General features: G+C 40.4%; 1 protein-coding gene across 3 annotated transcripts in view; it reads left to right on the top strand.

Annotated features, from left to right (window-relative positions):
- Nucleotides 1-23,066, top strand: part of ZNF169 (zinc finger protein 169) — an 86,344-nt gene that overhangs the window by 14,022 nt on the left and 49,256 nt on the right. The window contains exon 1 of one of the 3 annotated variants that reach the window (XR_010664596.1): nt 20,003-20,078. The exons of 1 other annotated variant lie outside the window; for it this stretch is intronic. The gene's annotated coding sequence lies outside the window, so the exon portion shown is untranslated. Of the gene's footprint in view, nt 1-20,002; nt 20,079-23,066 lie in introns of those variants that run through there. One more of the 3 variants, XM_065946882.1, reaches the window with a different exon arrangement.

Consider the following 23,066-nt stretch of genomic DNA (forward strand, 5'->3'; position numbering starts at 1 on the left):
CTGCTACATTGTGGATCCAGCAGTCCCACTCCTGGACATATATCTGGGGGAGGAAAAACTAATAGAAAAAGGTACAAGCCCTGTAGTGTTCAAAGCAGCACTGTTTACAATAGCAAGGACATGATTTAAGGTGTGTGTATGCAGACAGAATGGAATATTACTCAGCATTAGAAATTGAGATTGCCATGTGCAGCAACATGAATAGAAAGCTAAGGTGAAGTCAGATAGGATACCACTGATACATGTGAAAACTAAAACATAATACAAATGAATCAACATAACACTCAAATTTTAATTATAGATTATTCCAGAGAGGAAGTTGGGGGATGGTGACTAGAGATACGTTAGGGAGTATGGGATTAATATACAAACTATACATAAAATACATAATCCAATAAAGGTTTACTGTATAATGCAGGGAAGTATATTCGCTATCTTACAACCTATGAAAAAATACATAAATCACTGGTGTATACCTGAAGCTTACACAATATTGAAAATCAACTAAAAAAGTTTGGCTATTGACCTACCTGAGGGAAGCAGGTGTATTAACTTCTTGGGATTCATATAAAATTTTGCTGTATTTCTTGGGATTCATAACTTAAAATTTTATTTTGGTGTAAGGATATTTTTTCTGTAAGAAAATCTATGGGTGGAGTAATTGAACTGCTGTTACCATCAGTAGCTTAGATAAATTTGCATTTCAAGTAAGTGTGATGGTTACCCAGTGCTATTATGGAAGCTTCGTGATTGCTGCCTAGATTCTTTCTAGCTTTTCTAGAAAGATGTGTTTGAACTCTAACACATGGTTTCCATTCTTAAGGTCTCTTTGTCACAATGACTTTTATTAACACCATCACCCCTCTTCCAGGCAGGAAGATGTAAGAGGAAAGGCAAGAACATTTCAACCACCAGACCCATTTGAAGAGTGTTCCAGTGACACCAAGTAGTGACTCCTTTGTGAGTCATCAGTTGGTGCTGCAATACGCTACTCTGGTTGCAAGGAAGGCTGGAAAGTTACTTAACAGGCCAATTTTCAGACTGAGCAGGTACAGCAGAGGGAATTAGGAAAAAAACTTGACAGACTAATGGGTTCTGTTGCACCTCTGACTTACAGGTTTGAAGAGAAGTTTCAGTAGAAATGGAAAGGTTCAGTCAGAAGGGACTTTCAGGTGAGAGCTGGTTAGGGACCAGCAAGGACCCTACAATATATATACTCGTACCACTGGGCCTGGTACAAAACTAGAACTAATAAAAAGGTTTTTTTTTTTCCTTCCTTAAGCTTATTTAAAGTAGCTTTACATTCACAGCAAAATTGAGCAGGAAGTAAAGTTCACATAATGCCCTATGTCACCTTGTTGCCACCCCACTTGCCCACTATTGACATCCTAACTCCAGCAGTACATTTAATAACGCATGTTTTTGTGTTGCCTTTGAAGTTCTTCCACCATTATAATTAGGTTAAAAGGCTTAGGTTAGTGCACCATGGTACGTACATAACTCGGCAATGACCACGGGACAAATTTGGCTTTGAGTGCCAAAATTGCCTGTGGGAAATTTAATGCCGGAAGCAAGTATTTAAAATGACTTTGTAATTTTGCATAAACTTGTCCAAAGCTAAACCTGGAGGACTAATAATGAGTTGCATAATGGCAACAGCAGAAGAAAATAGATAATAAACTTTGCACCCAAAGAGGTTTACCAGCAGGTAAGGAGGGAATGGTGATAGGATGAGATGGATGGATAGCATCACCGACTCAATGAATATGCGTTTGAACAGACTCCAGGTTATGGTGAACCAAGGAAAGCCTGGTGTGCTGCAGTCCACGGGTTTGCAAAGAGTCGGACATGACTTAGCAACTAGACAATAAGGAGGGAATGGGCTGCAGTCAGACTTCGGCGAGTGCTGGAGAAATGGTCCCTGTGGTTAGTGCTCTGGGATGGGTATGGTGGAATTCCATAAATGGATTGGAGTGGGGATCCAGGATCAGGAGGTTGCAAATTTCCCTTTCCCCACAGCGTAGCTAGGAGACCTGTAAGGAAGACTGTACAGCCTGATAAACTCATCAGTGAGGGTTGGAGGGGTGCTGTGGAAGACTTACCCAAATGACTTGCAGGAGAACCTCAGAAGTTACTGAAGTATGGATTCTTTCTCAGGAAAGGTTCCCTACCTCTTGGTGTATGGGTAGACTTTGACCAGAGCTGACCAATCAGATGTAAGGAGTGGTGGTGGAGGGGGAGAGGGTTTCATAAGAGGAACTTTTCTGGAGGAGAAACTGCCTTGTATTGGACCCTGCTGCTCAAGTTTGAATGTGATTGTGTGATGACCAGAGCTACTCTAGACACCTTGAGATGACAGGGAAGGAGGGAGGTCATTGCCAACCCAAAATTCTGACATCCTTGAGCCTGTTGAGCCAGTGTCCATTTGCCCATCTCCATGCCTCTAGTTCTGTGAGAATGAACTATCCCACGGTGAGTGAGTGAATATGCTGTTACAGAGAAGTCAAAGGAAAGCCCATAAGTATGTGTCAGTCTGAAAGAGGAGTGAAGGTGTTCACTCTTTCAACCAGACCATCAACTGGGAAGGAGCTTTGTGGCTGGGTAAGGATGGCAGAGACTGGATCTCTGGTATCTGGAGACCATGGTAGGACCCTGAACAGGAGCATGACATGCTATGCTGCTGCTGCTGCTGCTGCTGCTAAGTCGCTTCAGTCGTATCCTACTCTGTACGACCCCATAGACGGCAGCCCACCAGGTTCCCCCGTCCCTGAGATTCTCCAAGCAAAAACACTGGAGTGGGTTGCCATTGCCTTCTCCAGTGCATGAAAGTGAAAGTGAAGTTGTTCAGTTGTGTCCGACTCTTAGCGACCCCATGGACTGCAGCCTACTAGGCTCCTCCACATCCATGGGATTTTCCAGGCAAGAGTACTGGAGTGGGGTGCTATTGCCTTCTCCGGACATGCTATGGGCAAAGTCTATAATATCAAAGACCACGTTTCAGAAACCTAGGTTTTAGAAGTGGCAGTGTGCAAGGACCAAGTTAAGACAACATGTGGACCAGAAACCACTTGCTGGTGCTGAGATGTCAGCACCTTGGAAACAGATCACCCTCAGTGAAAATGGGAAGAATCCTGAGTTTGATAGACTATTAAAACTGCTTTAAATAAAAATAATTAAAGTTTTCTGTGAGAAATGGGAGCATTTTGACATTCAGAAATTGAAAAAAAAAATGTTAACATTTTATGGTTTTGAATGGTCACAGCAGTTCTCTCCCAACATAGTATTGGAAGCCTTAGCCACAGCAACTAGAGAAGAAGAAAATTTCTTATGTGTGTTATATATATATATATCTCCAAAGCTATCCTGAATAACTCGTCAGTAGTTCAAGTAAAAGCGCACAAACTCACACCTAAATTAAATGCACATATACCTTTGGGGGGCTTCCCAGGTGTCTCAGTGGTAAAGAATCTGACTGTCAATGCTGGCGATGCGAGGAGGGAGGAGGTCATGGCAACCCAATCCTGTATTCTTGCCTGAAAAATCCCATGGACAGGAGACTGGCAGGCCACAGTCCCTGGGGTCACACAGCTGAGGGGGCACACACATACACACACACACACAGCTTTAGGGCACATCACATACAGTCATCATGATCTTCCAGAAGAGACTCTTGGTTCAGAAAAGTAGTCACTGAAGCTAAGTCTTAGCATGGTCTGTCATCTCTCTAACCTATTTGATAGGAATAATAATAGTCTACCTCATCGAGATCATTTGATGAATGAAATAATTACAGAGCATATTTTCTAAGATACCATGGGTACATAATTAGTAGCTAAAATTTCAACCTAACACATTCTCATCAGCATTTTGTTATCTTGATATTTTAATTTTTAACTTTGATAGTAACCATCCTAACAGGTGTGAGATATCTCATTGTGGTTTTAATCTAAATTTTCCTGATGATTGGGGATGTGGAGCATCTGTTGGTGTGCTTGTTGGCAATTTGTATGTCTTCTTTAGAAGAATGTCTGTTGGAGTCCTCTGTCCATTTTTAAGTAGAATTATTTGCTTTTTGCTGTTGAGTTGAAGGAGTTCTGTATATAGTTTGAATATTAACCCCTTAATGGGTTATAACAAACTGAAAAATTCTTAAACAGATGGAAATACCAGAATGACAGGTTTTTCTGTCTCCTGAGAAACCTGTATGCAGGACAAGAAGCAACAGTTAGAACTGTTGCTGGTTTAGTTTGACAGACTGGTTCAAAATTGGGAAGGGAGTATGTCAAGGCTGTATATTGTCACACGTCTTTAACTTATATGCAGAGTAAATCATGCTAAATGCCAAGCTGGATGAACCACAAGCTGGAATCAAAGAGTGCCAGCAGAAATATCAACAATCTCACATATGCAGATGATACCACTCTAATGACAGAAACCGAAAAACTAAAGAGCCTCTTGATGAAAGTGAAAGAGGAGAGTGAAAAAGCTGGCTTAAAACTCAACATTGAAAAAACAAAGATCATGGTATCTATTCCCATCCCTTCTTGGCAAATAGATGGGGAAATAGTGGAAACAGTGACAGATTTTATTTTCTTGGGCTCCAAAATCACTGCGGATGGTGACTGCAGCCACAAAATTAAAACACACTTGCTCCTTGGCAGGAAAGCTATGACAAACCTAGACAGCATATTAAAAAGCAGGGACATTACTTTGCCAACAAAGGTGTTTATAGTCAAAGCTATGATTTTTCCAGGAGTCTTATGGATGTGAGAGTTGGACCATAAAAAAGGCTGAACGTCAAAGAATTGATGCTTTTGAACTGTGATACTGGAGACAACTCTTGAGAGTCCCTTTGACTGCAAGGAGATCAAACCAGTCCTAAAGGAAATCAATCCTGAATCTTCCATTGGAAAGACTGAAGGTGAAGCTTCAATACTTTGGCCACCTGGCGTTAAGAGCCAACTCATTGGAAAAGACCCTGATGCTGGGAAAGATTGAGGGCAGGAGGAGAAGGGGGTGACAGAGAATGAGATGGTCGTATGGCATCATCAGGACAATGGACATGAGTTTGAGCAAACTCGGAGAAGGACAGAGAAGTCTGACATGCGGCATTTCATGGGTTCAAAAAGTGTCAGACATGACTTAGCAACTGAACAATAACCTGGTATGAGATAGATGAGATAGATGGTTGGCAAAATTGTTTTTTTTTTTCCCCATCTGAAGGTTACCTTTTCATTTTGTTATTGTCTCTTTTGCACAAGCTTTCTAGTTTGATGTATGTAGTCCCACTTGTTGAGTTTTGCTTTCATTACTTGTGCTTTTGGTATCATATCAAAAAGAAAATCATTGCAAAGACTGATGTCAGAGATATTTTCCCCTGTGTTTAATTCTAGGAATTTGACAATTTTAAGTCTCCATTTCAACTTGAAGCACTTCTTTGAATATTTCTTACGGGGCAGATCTAGTTGTAATGAACTCCCTCAGCTTTTTATCTGGGAATGTCTTAATTTCTCCTTTATTCTTGAAGAACAGTTTTGCCAGATATTAAATTCTCAGTTGACAGGCTTTTTTTTTTCCAGCTCTTTAAATGTATAATTTCATTGCCTCCTGGGATCCCTTACATATGAGGAGTAGCTTGTCTTTTGCTGACTTCAAGATTCTCTTTTTATGTTTGGTTTTTTCACTATACATCTTGATTTGGGTCACTTTAGATTTATCCTGCTTGGAATTGGCTGAACTTGAATTCAGAGATCTTTGTCTTTCCTCAAATTTGAGAAGTATCAGGCATCGTTTCTTCAAATAATCTTTCTTTCCTTTTTTCTCTCTCATCTTCGGGGACTCATAATTATACATATTTTTCCTTTTGATGGCATTTCTAGATGGTATATTCATATATTTATAGATGGCATAATCTATAAATCCCTTGGATTCTATTCACTTTCCTTCATTTTTTTCTTCTTGATCCTCAGACTCAGTAATTTGAAATGACCTGTCTTCAAGTTTACTGATGCTGCTTCTTTGGTTGCTATTGAATCCCTTCAGTGAATTTTCCAATTCAGATATTTTATTGTCACCTCCAGAATTTTTTTTGCTCCTTTCTACACCATCTCTCTTTGTCGATATTCTTGATTGCTCATACATTATTTTCCTGATTTCCTTTAGTTCTTTGTCCAAGTTTTCTTTTAGCTTTCTTGCATATTTAAATTGTTTTAAAGATGTGTAGTCAAAGTCAAAGGCTTTAGCATAGTCAATAAAGAAGAAGTACATGTTAAAAAAAAGATGTTGTATGGCAAGTCTGCTGCTTGTATTTATTCAAGGATGGTTTTTGGAAATTTATTTTGTTCCTTCAAATAGACCCTTTTTCTTGTTTCTGTGTCTGCTTTATGCTCTTTTGTTGAAAATTGGGAACATGAGAAAACAGCTACCTCCCCTGTCTTTGCAAACAAGCGTGTATTACCTTCAGTAATTGACCAGGTATGTCCTCAGCCTTGGGATCTATTTGGGAGGAAGCTAACATCTTAGGTTTTTCCTGGATATCATCTTACTTGGGCCATATGTGTGCATTTCCCCTGCCTCAGTTTCCCCAGAATTTATGGCTGCTGTTAAATGTGCTAACTTCTCTGAACACCTGCTTCTCAGGGCCTTTCATGTTCTATTATATTCCTTCGCCTGTAATTCTTGCCTCAGGTCTCCATGGGTCAGTGATTTCCCCTGCAGGTTTCATGTACTGTTGTGCCTTCCACTTCTTTCAGTGACTTCTGCCAATCATATCTGAGCTGTGCTGTTGTTCCCCACTGGAGCTGAGTCGGCTGAGACAGAAATTAGTTCCTTGGGCATCCCACAGACTAGTTCTTCTAGCCTGAGGGAGAGACTGGGAATTGGGTTACTTCCTCTCAGCCATGCCACACCTGGGAGAAAGTGGGATGAGTGTGGGTAAGAAGGCTACAAATTCTCCTGCTATTTGAGTGTTGCTTTTTCTTGATTGGGCATTTGTTGGTTGCTTTCACTGTCTGAAGGCAGTGTATCTTGTGTGAACTGGCTCTCTACAGCTGAGGCAGTCACCAGACAGGGCTGACAGCTGAGTGTTCCCTGCCAGCTGCACTCCCAGCAGCTGGGGTAACGATTCTTCCTTCCTAATGAGGGATCTCGGTGATGTGCCACAGCATCCACCTCAGGCCCGAAGTCACAAAAAGCAGAGGAGGGTTATGTGTGAGTACAGGCCATATGCACATAATGGCCCTTCAGTGGCTCTTAAGCTGACCAACAGGTTGTCAGACATGGAGTATCAGTTCTGACCTTGACCCCAGTGTACCCTGACCTTTCATTATATGAGTTGGCTAGAAAAGGAGATGAGTTGGAAATACCAGCACCATGAAATATGAGGGAGAAATGAGGACAGATTTTAAAGATACGAACACAGCATGGCCCAACCTAGAGTTCCTTTATTCCACCCATGCAGGCAGGTAAAATTTTCTGGAATGTGTCTTCTACGGAGAAATTGAAGCAGAGGGGATATGGCTTACAAGTGGCAGCTGGGAATGATATGCTGGAATAAGAACAGTCAACTTAGGTGAAAGTATGACTATTGAACAGGAGACCATTAGCCTCTTGGTGCACAAGCAGTAAGTAAAACTGTTTGTCCATTTAGCATGAATTAAGGCAGTGGCACCAATGTCCTGGTAGTGTTTCTTTACTGTGACACACTCAAAGGTTTTTTAAAAAGTCAGTGTCACTTAAGATTCTCTTTGATGAAGTAAAATTTATTAATTTTATGTAAATCTTGACTTTTTAGTAATGACTTTAATATTCTGTGTGATGAAATAGGAAGTATACAAATGCATTTGAGTAATTGTTTGAATTTATGACCTGAAGTAGCTGATTTTTTTCATGGGAAACCACTTTTCCTTTTAAACACTACTGATAGATAAACTATAACTATTCAGACCTGGGTATTGGTACACATTCTCTCAGAAACCAAATGATCCAGCTAGTTATGACAGTGTTTGTGACCAATGATAAAATTTAAAATTCTAAGTGGATTTATAATTGTAAATTCTAGTGAGAGTTTCCCAATATTTAAAATTTTTCTTAATGGGATCAGTGGTGATATTAATGATATTTTTGATACTATGTAGTGGAAAGTGTTACTATTTGCAAGACCTGCATATCTCAGTGAACCAGTATTTTCCTAGTGACAAAATGCATGATGTAACATGCATAATCTATGGATAAAAGATTTATTCAGTATGTAAGGATTTTAATGTAATGGTATGAGAAATTGATAGGTATTTAGATTCCACATTGCAAATAACCTTTAGGAAGCGACCAGTTGTTGAATTTTGGTGTGGTGTCAAAGTAGATCCTGTGTATTGATATGAGGCTGGATTTTCTTCATACACCTCGACTGGAAAAGTGTATCACCATAAACTGAATGAGTACACAGATAGATGAGATCGGGCGCGTTCAGGGTGGTATGGCCGTAGACCAGATAGGAGAATCTATTTGTCTTCTAAAAAGTCAGACATTAAAGAGATTTGCAAAAAACATATAAACAATAGCACTCTTTCCCCCATTTCTCTTGTTTTGAAAAACAGTTATGTTTTTATAAAATGCTATTTATCATAACATAAGATTATTATTTTAAAATAAATCTTTTTTCTGTTTTAATTTCTAATATAAATTTTCATACATTCAACCCACTAAATAGAAATTTGTTGGTGTCTTCAATATTTTTTAAGTGTTTAAAGAAGTCCTGAAATCTAAACATTTAGAAATCACTGCTCTGGAGATAGGGGTTTCCCTGGTGACTCCGAGGTAAAGAATCTGCCTGTGATGGGTTTGATCCCTGGGTTGGGAAGATCCCCTGGAGGAGGCTATAGCAACCCACTCCAGTACTCTTGCCTAGAGAATCCCATGCACAGAGGAGCCTGGCAGGCTGCATGCATTCCATAGGGTTGCATAGAGTCAGACAGGATTGAAGCGACTAAGCAGCAACAGCAGTAGCTCTGGAGATACATATCTGTAACTCATCATTGTCTACCTTTAAGATAGTTCACGAGTAACGTAAGAACTTTACAACAGTGTACTTCCAATTGCTATCTGTACTCTGTGCTCTGTTGAAGTGTATCTTACTTTTCTGTATGCTAAACCCCCCACATTGTATTTTAATTTTTACTTTAAACATTTGAGGCACCCATGGCAGTGTACTGCTCAGAGCTCCCTTTAAGAAAAAAACTCACTAGTTGGGAGGCGCACAGTTTCCTGAGAGCCTCCAGTTACAGCGCCTTCAGAATCTCCCTCAGTTTGAGAACTGAGGCCAGTGAGTCCTCAGGCAGTCCCCAGCAAGTGATACGAATGGCAGGTTTGCCAGAGTGTGGCCATTTCACCACGAACAGTGCTCTTTTAATAGGCTTGCTTTGCCATGGAGCTCTGTGTTGGATTGAAGTTTTAGTATACCTCCCTGCCAAATCCTGCTTCCTTCTGCATTCCTTTCTCAGATGTTCAATTTACACTGTACTCTGAAGGATTCCTCTGCAATATTCAGACCCCTTGTCTTATCTTCCATAGACAACACCCTTGATAAACCTCTCACATTCTTAACTCTATCTTGTCATTTGCTTCCTTGAAAGAGCCAACTGACATAGCACTCTTTCAAAAAGATTTTACTCCACTGTTTTTAGATTTTCTTCCTGCAGAATTGAATTTCTTCCTGTTACCATTTCTCTTCTTTATTTTTCCTTCATTTTTGAATGCTGTTTTCGCTGGATACAGAATTTTAACTTGGCAATTTTTGTCTTTCATCACTTTAATGATGTAATTCTGTTATCTTCTGATTACATCAGTCATTTTTCTTTTCACTATTTCCAACATTCATTGTTTTATTCAGACTGCTTTCAGGAGTTTTTTAGTTGTTGCTGCTGTTTTTGCTCATTCTTTTTTATGTTTTAAATTAAAAAAGATCAATAACACATTTATAGGAGACTTGGAAAATACAGAACAACGTTACATATAGTTTCACTATATTGCAATTATTTTTTAGGTCGCTAAATTAAGATTTTTAATTAGGGTTCTAATATCAAACTCTCAAAAATTAATTGAATAGATAGAAAAGTTGAATATATCTAAAAAGCCCCATGAATGAATTCAACATAATTAAGATTTATACAACTTTTACATGACAGTAAGATACAGATTCTATTCAAGTTCCTCTGAACTTGGAGACACTGGAACATATCCAAGGATGTAAAACAAGGTGAAAAATTTTCATGGTCTAAAGGTATTGAAATCATACAAAATCTGTTCTCTTATCATACAAAGTCTTGTTATCACTGTGGAATTATGTTAGAAATCAATATCAAAAGATACTTGAAAATAATCCATATATTTTCAAGTGCAATGTGACATTTACCAAGAGAGATCTTTGTCTTAGCCACTGAAAACCTCAGTAAAGTTAGAAGACTGAAAAAATGCAGAGGTTGATTGCAGAAAAGAAAGCATTTAGATAAGAAATTAATATCAAAATGAGAAATTAATATCAGAGATATTAAAAATAAACCTCATGTATTTTAAATTAAATGCTCACTTTTAAATGATGGGTCTAAGAAGCCATAATGTGGAAAATTAGAAAACATTTGTAACAGAATAAAAATGAAAAAAGAATTCACCAGAATTTGTCACATGCAGCTGAAGCTTCTCAGTGCAACTAAATACAATGTGGAACCTTAAGGTATAAGAACAAATAGTAGACACTAGCACAAAGTTTTGTGAAATTTGAACAGAATCTGTAGTTTAGTTAATAATACTGTATCACATGTTAATTTCCTGTTTTTTTTTTTTACAACATAGTATTACTTTATAGTCTCAGAATTGGGATTAGAAGTTTCGAACCTTCTTCAGTGTTTTAAAAATCACTAGAAATTTTCTTGACTTTTAGCAGTAGTACTAGATGCTGAAATACATGGAACTATATGAAAGTTTTGAGTGAATATGAATTAGAAATCTAGCATTCTATTCATGCCAAGTCAAACAAGTGGAATCAAAATGTCATAATTTTTTTTAGCTAGGCAAAATTTCATGGGAAAAAAGTAAAAAGGGGAAGTGTTGGTCGCTCAGTCATGTCTCAGTCTTTGTGACCCCATGGGCTGTATAGCCTGCCAGGCTCCTCTGTCCATGGAATTCTCCAGGCAAGAATATTGGAATGGGTTGCCATTTCCTTCTCCAGGGGATCTTCCTGACCCAGGGATTGAACCCAGTTCTGCATTGCAGGCAGATATTTCATCATCTGAGCCACCAGGCAAAAATTCATAAGTTTTCTGAAATGCACGTATTACACATACTATTTACGTGTATGTATACAAAAGATTTTCTACTCTGCTTGATAAAGTATTGAGAAAGAACAACAACAAAAAAGAGAAATTAGAAACAAATGGGAGGACTGAATATGAAATAGAAAAAGTGAAAAAAACTAGATAAAAGTAAAAGATCATCATATAGTCCAGTTGTTTCTAAACATGGCTGCTCATTAGAAACACATCTGGAGCTTTGGAGGAAAAAAGCAATATTTGGGCATTTGTATTCTTCAAAAATTTCCAAGATAATTCTGATATGCCTCTTGATTTTAAAGACTGATTACATGTTTTTCTATTAAATGGTAGCTTTAGTGAAATAGAATTGTGTTATTTTCTGTTGACCAATCATGATACAGTAATATTAAGTGAATAATAGTTACATAATCACAGTAGTAAAAGATGTTTATAAGTTTTCACAATCAATAGCCAGAGAATAAAAGATAATTACAGTTGCAAGCCACTATGGCAACATGGTTAACCTAACAATATAAATTAACTATATACAGTTTGGGGGTTAAGTAGAGTGATATGGTAAGTGGAAGTGCATACATGCACATATTTTCTTCATCCACCCAGCCAGTCTATGTCTTTTGGTTGGTGCGTTTAATCCATTTACATTTGAAGTAATTATCAGTATGTATGATCTTCTTACCATTTTCTTAATTGTTTTGGGTTTATTTTGTGTAGGTCTTCTCCTTCTGTTGTGTTTCCTTTGTAGAGCAGTTCCTTTAGTAGTTCTTGTAAAGCTGGTTTGGTGGTGCTGAATTCTCTTAACTTTTGCTTGTCTGGAAAGCTTTTGATTTCTCTGTCAGATGTGAACGAGAGTCTTGCTGCAAAGAGTATTCTTGGTTGTACGCACTTCCCTTTCATCACTTTAAATATATCATGCCACATTCCCTTTTGGTTTATAGAGTTTCTGTTGAGAAATCAGCTGATAACCTTCTGGGGGTTCCCTTTTATGTTGTCATTTTTCCCTTGTTGCTTTTAATATTTTATATTTGTCTTTAATTGTTGTCAGTTTGATTATTACGTGTCTTGGTGTGTTTCTCCTTGGGCTTATTCTGCCTGGGACACTCTGCCTCTTGGAGTTGGTCGACTATTTCTTTTCCCATGTTAGGAAAGTTTTCAGCTATTATCTCTTCAAATATTTTTTCTCTGGTCCTTTCTCTCCTCATTCTGGAACCCCCATAATGCAAGTGATGGTGCATTTAATGTCCCAGAGCTCTCTTGGACTTCCCAGGTGGTGCTAGTGGTAAAGAATCTGCCTGCCAATGCAGGAGACATAAGACACTTGGGTTCGATCCCTGGGTCGGGAAAAACCCCTGGAGGAGGGCATGGCAACCCACTCCAGTATTCTTGCCTGGAGAATCCCATGGACAGAGGAGACTGATGGGCTGCAGTTGGTGGGGTCACAGAGAGTTGGGCGTGACTGAAGCAACTTAGCAGGCAGGCATACATCGGAGGGGGAGTATGTGGAATAAGTGAGATAGTCATAGCACAAGGTCTGGCATGAAGGCAGCCCCCAACAGTCTTATTTCCTGGTCTTCCCTTGGGACAGTCTTCTCACCAGCACTAACCATTCACAGATAGTATGTCTGAGGACACAAGCCAGCTGTCTTCCACTTGCCCAGTGTGTGGGCATCACCTGAGGGGTAGGGCACTCAGTGTTTGCCTTCAAGGACACACAGGCAATCCATGAACAGAACAGAGATGACTGGCAGTCCAGATTTCCAGTACACTAGTGTGCATATAGTTCCTTTTTCTTTGAGGCCTCAATGTGCTCATGAGGATAGCAGTGTGACACAGAGGAAGACAGAGTCTGCATCTAATAGTAGTGGTGTAGTGTTAGTTGCTCAGTCGTTTCCAACTCTTTGTGACACCATGAACTGTAGCAGGCCAGGCTCCTCTGTTCATGAGATTTCCCAGGCAAGAATACTGGAGTGGGTTGACATTTTCTTCTTCAGAGGAGTCTGCATCTCTTTGCGTCTGATTACAACTCTGAAGAGTCACGGCTGCAGGATTCAAGCAGGTCCCTCCACTTCTCTGATCCTGTTTCTTCATTGAAATTGGTTTAACATGAGGGGTCAGTGAGAGAATACAGGTGAAGGGCTGTATATTGTCTAGTACTGCTAATGCTGGATGAGGTCTGCCTTCTCCCACATGGATTCCTTATAAGATCCAGTGGAGGGGAGAACAGTCAGGATGGTCATAGAAGCTCTTTGTTGCTCTCAAGGCCTTACTGTGGCCTGGATCTTTGGGACCGAGTCTTCTGTGATGGTAATGTGATATCCATGTGCCATGTGTCTCTCCATCTTAGGGCATAGGCAGAGGCACCAGGATCTTGACTCTGTGCCAGTTCTGTTGGGAGGTTTTACAGAGGGTTTAGCACAGCACTGTCCAGTAGAAATATAAATCACGTGTAAGTTTAAATTTTCTAGTAGTCACATTAAAAAGAATGAAAAATAGGAAAATTTTAATGTATTTATTTAAATTAGTATACAGGAGACTTAAGAGACACAGATTCAATCCCTGGGTTGGGAAGATGCCCTGGAGGAGGAAATGGCAACCCACTCTGCTATTCTTGCCTGAAGAATCCCATGGTCAGAGGAGCTTGGTGGGCTATGGTCCATGGAGTTGCAGAGTCAGTTGGACATGACTGAAGCAACTTAGCATGGACCTAAAATATTGTTTCAACATGTAACCAATATAAAAACATTTATTAATGAGATAAGTTGTTCTTTTTTCATACTAAGTCTTCAAACTCCCATGTATATTTTACATGTACAATAATCTTAATTAGGACTAACCACAGTTCAAGGACCCTAATATTAGATAGGACAGATCTAGTGGGATGTGACCTCGAGGAAATAGAGCCATGCTGCCATCTCGTGGTTATGCTATCAAATAGCATCCTGAGCACCCACAGGCCAGGCCTTGTGCTGGCACCAAAGGCACAGAAGTTAAATGCTTCTGGTCCTGGAGTGCCTTCATCATCCTAGTGAGAGAAAAGGCACCAACCTTCCAAGAGTCCAAAGTTCCAGAAGAGAAGGCTCTTACAGTGCTCTAGGATTTGGAAACACCAGGGATGATCAGTTCAGTTCAGTCGCTCAGTCCTGTCCAACTCCTTGCGACCCCATGGACTGCAGCACGCCAGGCCTCCCTGTCCATCACCAACTCCCAGAACTTGCTCAAACTCATGTCCATTGAGTTGGTGATCCAACTCAATGAGTTGGCCATCCAGCCATCTCATCCTCTGTTGTCCCCTTCTCTTCTGGCCTTCAGTCTTTCCCAGCATCCGGATCTTTTCCAGTGAGCCAGTTCTTTGTGTCAGGTGGCCAAAGTTCTAAGTACGTGGGTTTATCTCTGGACTGTCTGTCTTGTTCCATTGGTCTATATTTCTGTTTTTGTGCCAGTACCATACTGTCTTGATGACTATAGCTTTGTAGTATAGTCTGAAGTCAGGAAGGTCGATGTCTCTAGCTCAGTTCTTATTTCTCAAGATTGCTTTGTTCTGCCCACTTTTTGATTGGGTTATTTATTTTTCTGGTATTGAGCAGAATGATAGTTGTGCAGTCAAAAAAGAAAAAAGAAAATAATAAACACAATGCCTCCTTTCTTTCCAAACTACCTAACAGTAATTATCTCAAATGACATCAGCTTTTCCATACTCCTTGCCATAATGTCTAAGCTGATGTTCCTTAGTATCTTCTTTAATTCCACCAAGAAACAGCTTCTTCACAGTGCCAAATTTTCCAGATTCCTCTTTGGCTATGGCTCATTATGGCTAACTCACTTGTTCATCAGTTGAATGAGATTTTGCAGCCACAGCAGGATCAACCTCAGTTATGGATGAAAAAGTTACAAAACCAGATACTCTTGATCCTTTGCTGACAGGATCCCTCATACCACACAGTCTGTAAGTTTTCCCCGTGGCTTAGAGTAGCTTGTAAATTTTCTTCTGTGGTTTCAAAGCTTGGTGGTGGTTTAATCACTAAGTTGTGTCCGACTCTTGCGAACCCATGGACTGTAGCCTGCCAGGCTCTGTCCATGGGATTCTCCAGGTGAGGATACTGGAGTGGGTTGCCATTTCCTTCTCTAGAGGATCTTCCCGACCCAGGAATCGAACCCTGGCATCCTTCATTGCAGGCAGATTTTTACCAACTGATCTATGAGGGAAGCCCCTTCAAAGCTTAAGCCACCAATAATGTTTGCAGAAATGTCCTTTTCTCTCTAAACAGGAGACTCAGTCACTTCAGCTGGATTTCAGTCCAGACAGATGAGAGATATCCACCAAGGAGTATGAACATACTTGTCCTGGCACTGTTGCCTTGAGGCGTTCGTTTTTTGATGGTCACTGCTTTAGTGTAATGCATGTGAAGACCTTCCATACCACACAATGGTTTTCAAAATAATTTACATTTCACATTAGATCTCTGATATCTCTCTTATTTTTTTCAATTTACAAAGATTGTTTCTTTTCCAACATGCTGGTACATGGCAGTGTGTTCTCAGTGGATTTATTAATCAAGATAGTATCCAATTAAAAACTTTCTCCAAGAAGTCATCTTGGCAAAGGTAATTTAATTTCGGCATTTCTACTTAACCTAACCTTGCATTGTGACTTGTGAGAAGACCCTACTAGTGAGAAAAAAAGATCATTAGTTGCTATTATTAATCACAGGAAAATAATTCAAATATGCCTTACTTTATCAGTCAACGGGTCAAAAACACATTACTGTGGGTAGATAGTAAAGTTCTGTTTAACAAATTTGTAACACTAATTCTCAGGTGTTAAAGCTTTATATTTGTTTTGTGAGCTAGCTTCAGTTCAGTTCAGTTCAATTGCTCAGTCATGTCCAACTCTTTGGGACCCCATGAATCGCAGCACGCCAGGCCTCCCTGTCCATCACAAACTCCCGGAGTTCACTCAAACTCATGTCCATTGAGTCGGTGATGACATCCAGCCATCTCATCCTCTGTCGTCCCCTTCTCCTCCTGCCCCCAATCCCTCCCAGCATCAGGGTCTTTTCCAATGAGTCAACTCTTCACATGAAGTGGCCAAAGTACTGGAGTTTCAGCTTCAGCATCAGTCCTTCCAATGAACACCCAGGACTGATCTCCTTTAGAATGGACTGGTTGGATCTCCTTGCAGTACAAGGGACCCTCAAGAGTCTTCTCCAACACCACAGTGTTGAAGTTCAAAAGCATCAATTTTTCAGCGCTCAACTTTCTTCACAGTCCAACTCTCACATCCATACATGACTACTGGAAAAAACATAGCCTTGACTAGACGGACCTTTGTTGACAAAGTAATGTCTCTGCTTTTTAGTATGCTATCTAGGTTGGTCATAACTTTTCTTCCAAGGAGTAAGCGTCTTTTAATTTCATGGCTGCAATCACTATCTGCAGTGATTTTGGAGCCCAGAAAAGTAAAGTCTGACACTTTCCACTGTCTCCCCATCTATTTCCCATGACATGATGGGACCAGATGCCATGATCTTAGTTTTCTGAATGTTGAGCGTTAAGCCAACTTTTTCACTCTCCTCTTCCCCAAATAGCTATTTTTCTCAAGCTTACCAAACTGATTTGAAATCACCTGAAAAATTTTCCTCCCTCTCTCCCCTCTGGTTACTTTATTGACTTTCCCTTTAGTACCATTTAGGTGACTTGCATTACTGTCACATTACAGTTTTATATAAAAATGCTAATAATAGAGGAAATTGGGTTTTATTATTTACCACCATTTTTGTTCTTTTTTTAAAATTCGTTTTGTTATTGAAGGATAATTGCTTTACAGAATTTTGTTGTTTTCTGTCAAACCTCAACATGAATCAGCAGTAAGTATACATTTATCCCCTCCCTTTTGAACCTCTCTCCCATCTCCCGCCCCATCCCACCCCTTTAGATTGATACAGAGCCCCTGTTTGAGTTTCCTGAGCCATACAGTAAATTCCCGTTGGCCTTCTATTTTACAGTTGGTAATGTAAGTTTCCATGTTACTCTTTCCATATATCTCACCCTCTCCTCCCCTCTCCCCATGTCCATAAGTCTATTCTCTATGTCTGTTTCTCCATTGCTGCCCTGTAAATAAATTCTTCAGTATCATTTTTCTAGATTCTGTATATATGCATTAGAATACTCATATTCTAGATAATAATATTTATAATATTATAAATAATATATCATTCTATAATATAATATTAATATTATAAAATAATGTAATATTATTATAAATACATATTTATTTTTTTCTTTCTGACTCACTTCACTCTGTATAATAGGTTCTGTGTTCATCCACCTCATCAGAACTGACTCAAATGTGTTCCTTTTTATGCTGAGTAATATTCCATTGTATATCTGTATTACAACTTCTTTATTCATTCATCTTTTGATGGACATCTAGGTTGCTTCCATGTTCTAGCTATTATAAATAGTGCTGCAGTGAACAGTGGGATACATGTGTCTTTTTCAGTTTTGGTTTCCTCAGGGTATATGCCTAGGAGTGGGATTGCTGGGTCACATGGTGGTTTAATTCCTAGTTTTTTAAGGAATCTCCATAACATCTTCCATAGTGACTGTATCAATTTACATTCCTACCAACAGTGCAAGAGCATTCCCTTTTCTCCACACCCTCTCCAGCATTTATTGTTTGTAGACTTTCTGATGATGCCCATTCTGACTGGTATTTACCACCACTTTTTAATAAATATCATCAATATAGTCATCCAAATAAATATCAAATTACTTGAGGTGTTGAAATATATGTAAATGCTCTTTTAATTGAATTATTTTAAAGTTACTGCTCATTTTATGGAAAGCCTTGAATTTAGCCTTCTTTGAGATTTTATTTAAGAATATGTATATTTCTGCCTATAGGATTCATATAAAAATGAAAGTGGCTATTAAGATTTCTGAAACATATTTTACATACTTCTCCCCTAAATTTAACATAAAGATTTTCTCAATCAAGTATTTTGGCCTAATTTTGCCCCTGTATTGAGGCAAAAATCCTTGTGAGTACTTTGATTCCTCGCCATGTGAATATGAAGATTTCCACTCTGTCTGGCAGGTACGGGCATTCACTATTCCTGGTCTTATGTGTGCTCAGGCATTTTCCACTTATCTTTTTCAGTTTCTTTCCTGGGAGTTTCACTCCTGCATGTTGGTAGGCACTCAACTGATACTTGAGAAAAAAGTTCCTCCACTCTGACTTCCTTTTTCTGTCCTGTGACCTGAAATTTCTTAAAGCTCATCTGGCTCCTTACCCATTTCTCAGGGTCCATTGCTCTTCATTGTCTTTTGTCCAATGTCTTCAGAAGTGTCATTTCACATATTTCATTCTTTTTAAAGTTGTTTTAGGCAAGAGGTTAAATCTGGTTCCCATTACTTCATTTTGAGTATTGAGTAAATAGGAAGTAATTTGAAAACATTTTTGTCAAATTTCTAGAAAAAGAGTATGTCTGTTTATAAATACTTCAAAATGTTTTTAAGCTTCCTACTCTGTTACATCTAATCAAGAGATTTTTTTGTATTAGTAAAATAATTTTAATTTTAGTTTTTATAGCTTTAAATGTCTGTGCAGGCTTAGTTTTTCTTCGTTTTCTTCTAATCATTATTTTATTAATAAACTTTAGAATTTTCCTGTTTAAAAAAGGAAAAATGCCAAGACTTTTGGCATATTTTAGAAGTACATTCATTACATGCTGTTATTAAAATATAAAAACATTCTGGCGAATCTGTAGTATGAAGGACAGGTACACATCCAGGTGACTAAAACCTGACAGGACCCTTAGTTTAAAAAAACAAAGTTAAAAAAGGAAGATTTTAGTGAACAGCCCTTCTCATCTACCTGAAAGTCACTTTGACTTTAATTGTGCTAAACCACTTAAGTCAGACGAACTCTGTGCGACCCTAGGGACTGCAGCCCGCCAGGCTCCTCTGTCCATGGAATTCTCCAGGCAAGAATACTGGAGTAGGTTGCCCCGTGCCCTTCTCCAGGGAATCTTCCCAACCTAGGGATGAAACGCACGCCTCTTACATCTAACCTGCACTGACAGAGGGTTCTTTACCACTAGCGCCACCTGGGAAACCCCATGAAGATGGAGGTGCCAGGGATTAAAACACGGATCTCATAAATGCGAAACACACACTCCACCACAAAGGCACCAGCCACCACCCCCACATCTTGTCTACTCTGTAAATGTGTGTGCTGTGCTAAGCGTTCAGTTGTGTCTGACTCTATGCGACCTCATGGACTGTAGCGTGCCAGGCTCCTCAATCCTTGTAGATTCTCCAGACCAGAATACTGGAGTGGGATGCCATGCCATTTTCCAGGGGATCTTCCCAACCCTGGAATCGAACTCAGGTCTCCCGCATTGCAGGCGGATTCTTTACCGCCTGAGCCACCAGGAAGCTCTTGTCTAGTTTTTCACAATTTCTCCCAGGGCCCAAGTGACTGTAATTCTGAAACTTGAGTGAGTGCTACAAATGAAGAACCAGGTCCAGTTGGGAGGCATGCCCCCCCCCCGGGGGGGGCATTGTGGGTAGTGTAGTCCCGCGCCTCTAGCTCACTGAGCGCGGTCTTGAGCTCTGGAGCGTTTAGGGTTGTGCGCTCTCGCACCCCGGGGAACTTTGGGTATTGTAGTCCCCGCCCCGAGGTTTTGTGGGTAGCGTACTTCCGAGCCGCGCTGTCGTATTTTTGGACGTGATGACAGTCTGTCAGCGCTTGTGGTGAGCTATCCCGCCTCTGGCTGCTGAGTCCGAGGGATAGAGACTCCAGGAGAGGGCGGGCAGGTTTGGTATGCCCTGTCCGCGGGTTCTTTGAGGTTTGATTTCCCCCCCCCCCTCCCCCCCCCGCCCGGGATCAGGCGCAGTCCACCTCAGAGGAGCTGTTGGCAGAGGTCCCGGGTGGCTCAGTGTCCAGCGGTGCTCGGTACTCAGCGCCCTTCCTGAGGGGTCGAGACTGGTGCGGGTGGCTTGGGGGACACAAGAACCCTTTGTCCAGAGCAAACGTCCCCATTGCTGAACGCGTGCCTTGGACTTTCTTCCTTGGTGTTAACTGGGGAGCGCGGCTGGATGATTCCTACCTGGTGATGGAGGTGCCGTTTGGCCCTAAGGACCTAGGTTTTCAGGGGAGGACTCGCATGAGGCAGACACTCAGACTTACCTTGATTGACGATGGTGGTGGGGGGAACTTGGGTCAGCGGCCTCGGGCCCCACAGGCTCCTGGGGGAGTTGGAAGGGCCGGGTGGGAGTCAGACACCTCGCGTTTGCGTGGGGCACCCTTGTCTCACATCTGAGACTCCTCCCGAAGTTGTCTGACTCCTCCTCTGGTGCTGGGGCTCTTCCAGCAGCTTGGAGTGGAGCCCACAGGGCAGGAAACTTCGTTCAGGCCATAGGGGACTGGTGGGCTGACTCCCTGAATTACTGGGGGTGAGAGAACGAGAAGAGGGTGGTAAGACGTCCAGGCTTAAGTTTTATTTTAAATTTTGCTTTATGAAAACGTTATAAACATGCACAGAAGTAGCTGTGAGGTCTCCTGGATTCTTCACACAGATTCACCACTTCTCAACGAGAGCCCTGTTCTTTCTCCCCCAAATCTGCAACCTCAAGTATATATGTCTTTGGGCATTTCCTGTCCCTGAGGGCCTATGTCAGGCCTGTTGTGGGAGCCCTGGCCTCCATAGGGAGATTTCACATACAGGTCTGCCTATATGTGAGTGCCCTTGGGCAAACTGCTGAACCTCCTGGAGCTGTTGGGAGTGTGGAAAGAGGTAAAACAGGGGTCTGGTACGTGTTAATATAATGTTCATTTCTGTTTTTACTAACCTTTATAGGCACGTAGAAGATTAACGTCATGCTGGATTATCAGCATAACATTAGAGAAGGCTTGTTCTAAAACCCACTTCCCAATTCTGTCCCTTGTATTGTGTTTCTCTTTCATGCCTGTATCTGATACCTTACTTTAGTGAAGTGCTCCTCAACTGCAGGCTTGGGGGTGTCCAGTCCACTGTCTGAACTGGGAGAGAATACTGAGGCTGGAACTACTTCTCTTGTACCAGGTTTTGCCTTGGTGCAGTCTGCTCCCTCACATTCAGAGGGGACTGCCTGTTAGGGAGGAGAGGGTTCCTAGGGTCCTGGCCGACCTGCCTCAGATGATATTACTTCCTTGTTTTATTCTTATGGTGTCTTTGGTACGAAAGGAGGGTGTGATATCTTATATCTTATAATATCTTATATATATCTTTGATATCTTATGCCAAAGTCATCTCCTCTCGGGCATAGAGCTACAGGTGATGCCCCGGGAAGAGAGGTTTGTTCTTGGTGGAGTACATTCCTGCACAGCTGTCCTGGGGCACATTCCTCTGCTCTCATTCAGGTCTTTCCATCTTCACAGTTGTTCCTGCATTGTTTCTCTCCACATCCATTCACACTGCTGTATTCTCAGGGCCTTGGAGTGCTGGCAAAACAGTGATGGTGAGGAGTACTGTTTTGAGAGCAATGGTCCTGTGCGGTCAGTGTGCTTTCTAAGTCAACTGTTAGTTGCTCGGTTGTGTCCGACTCTTTGTGACCCCATGGTCTTAGCCCTCCAGGCTCCTCTGTCCATGGAATTCTCCAGGCAAGAATATTGGAGTGGGTAGCAATTCCCTTCTCTAAACGATCTTCCCAAACCAGGGATTGAACCTGGGTCTTCTGCATTGCAGGCAGATTCTTTACCGTCTGAGCCACCAGGGAAGCCCAAGTTTTTTTTTTTGTTTGTTTGTTTTAACTTAATGATTGTGATTAAGTTAAAATGATTTAACTTAGTGATTGTGCTTCTGTGTCTCTTTTCTACTCTGTCATTTTTTTTACTTCATGTATTTTTTCCAGACTGTGACTTGGCTTTTTATTTTTTTGCTAGTATCTTTTACAGAACAGAATTTTTAAAATCTTAACAGACTCCAGCTTACCATTTTATTTTTGTTTCATGAATTGTGTTTTTGCTGTCATATGTGAAAAGACATTGCCAAGTCCCTGGTCATCTAAATTTTTTCCCATGTTATTTTCCAGGAGTTTTCTAGTTTCATGCTTTACCTTTAAGTCTGTTATCCATTTTAAGTTGATTTTTGTGGAAGATGTAAGGTCTGTGTATGTGGAAGTTCAGTTGTTCCAGTCCTGCCGTTTAATAAAAAGATAGTCTGTTCTCCACTGAATTTTTTCTTGCTCTGTTGACTTTATTTATGTGTGTCTATTTCTGTGTGTTCTATTCTGTTCCATTGATGGGTTTGTCTATTTTTTTTAATTTATTTTTTGGCACTACCACATATTTAATTCCTGTAGCTTTATAGTAAGTTTAGAATCTCGTCATGTCAGTCTTCTGACTTTGTTATTCTTCAGTATCGTGTTGTCTCTCTTGGTCACTTGCCTTTCCATATAAACTTTAGAACCAGTTTGTTGACATCTTCAAAGTAACTTGCTGGAATTTTGATGGATTGAATGTATAGATCAAGTTGGAAAGAACTGACGTTTTAACAATATCAGATCAAGTCTACCTATCCATAATATGGACTATCCATTGGTTTAGATCTTTTATTTTTTTCAGCAGAGTTTTGTAGTTTTCCTCATGTATATCTTATACAGATTTTTAAAAGATTTATATCTAAGTATTTTCATTTTTCTGGATGCTACTGTAATGTTTTTGATTTCAAATTCCATCTGTTCATGGCTGGCATATAGGAA

The sequence above is a fragment of the Muntiacus reevesi genome, chromosome 10 (genome assembly GCF_963930625.1).
Source record: "Muntiacus reevesi chromosome 10, mMunRee1.1, whole genome shotgun sequence".
NCBI lineage: Eukaryota > Metazoa > Chordata > Mammalia > Artiodactyla > Cervidae > Muntiacus > Muntiacus reevesi.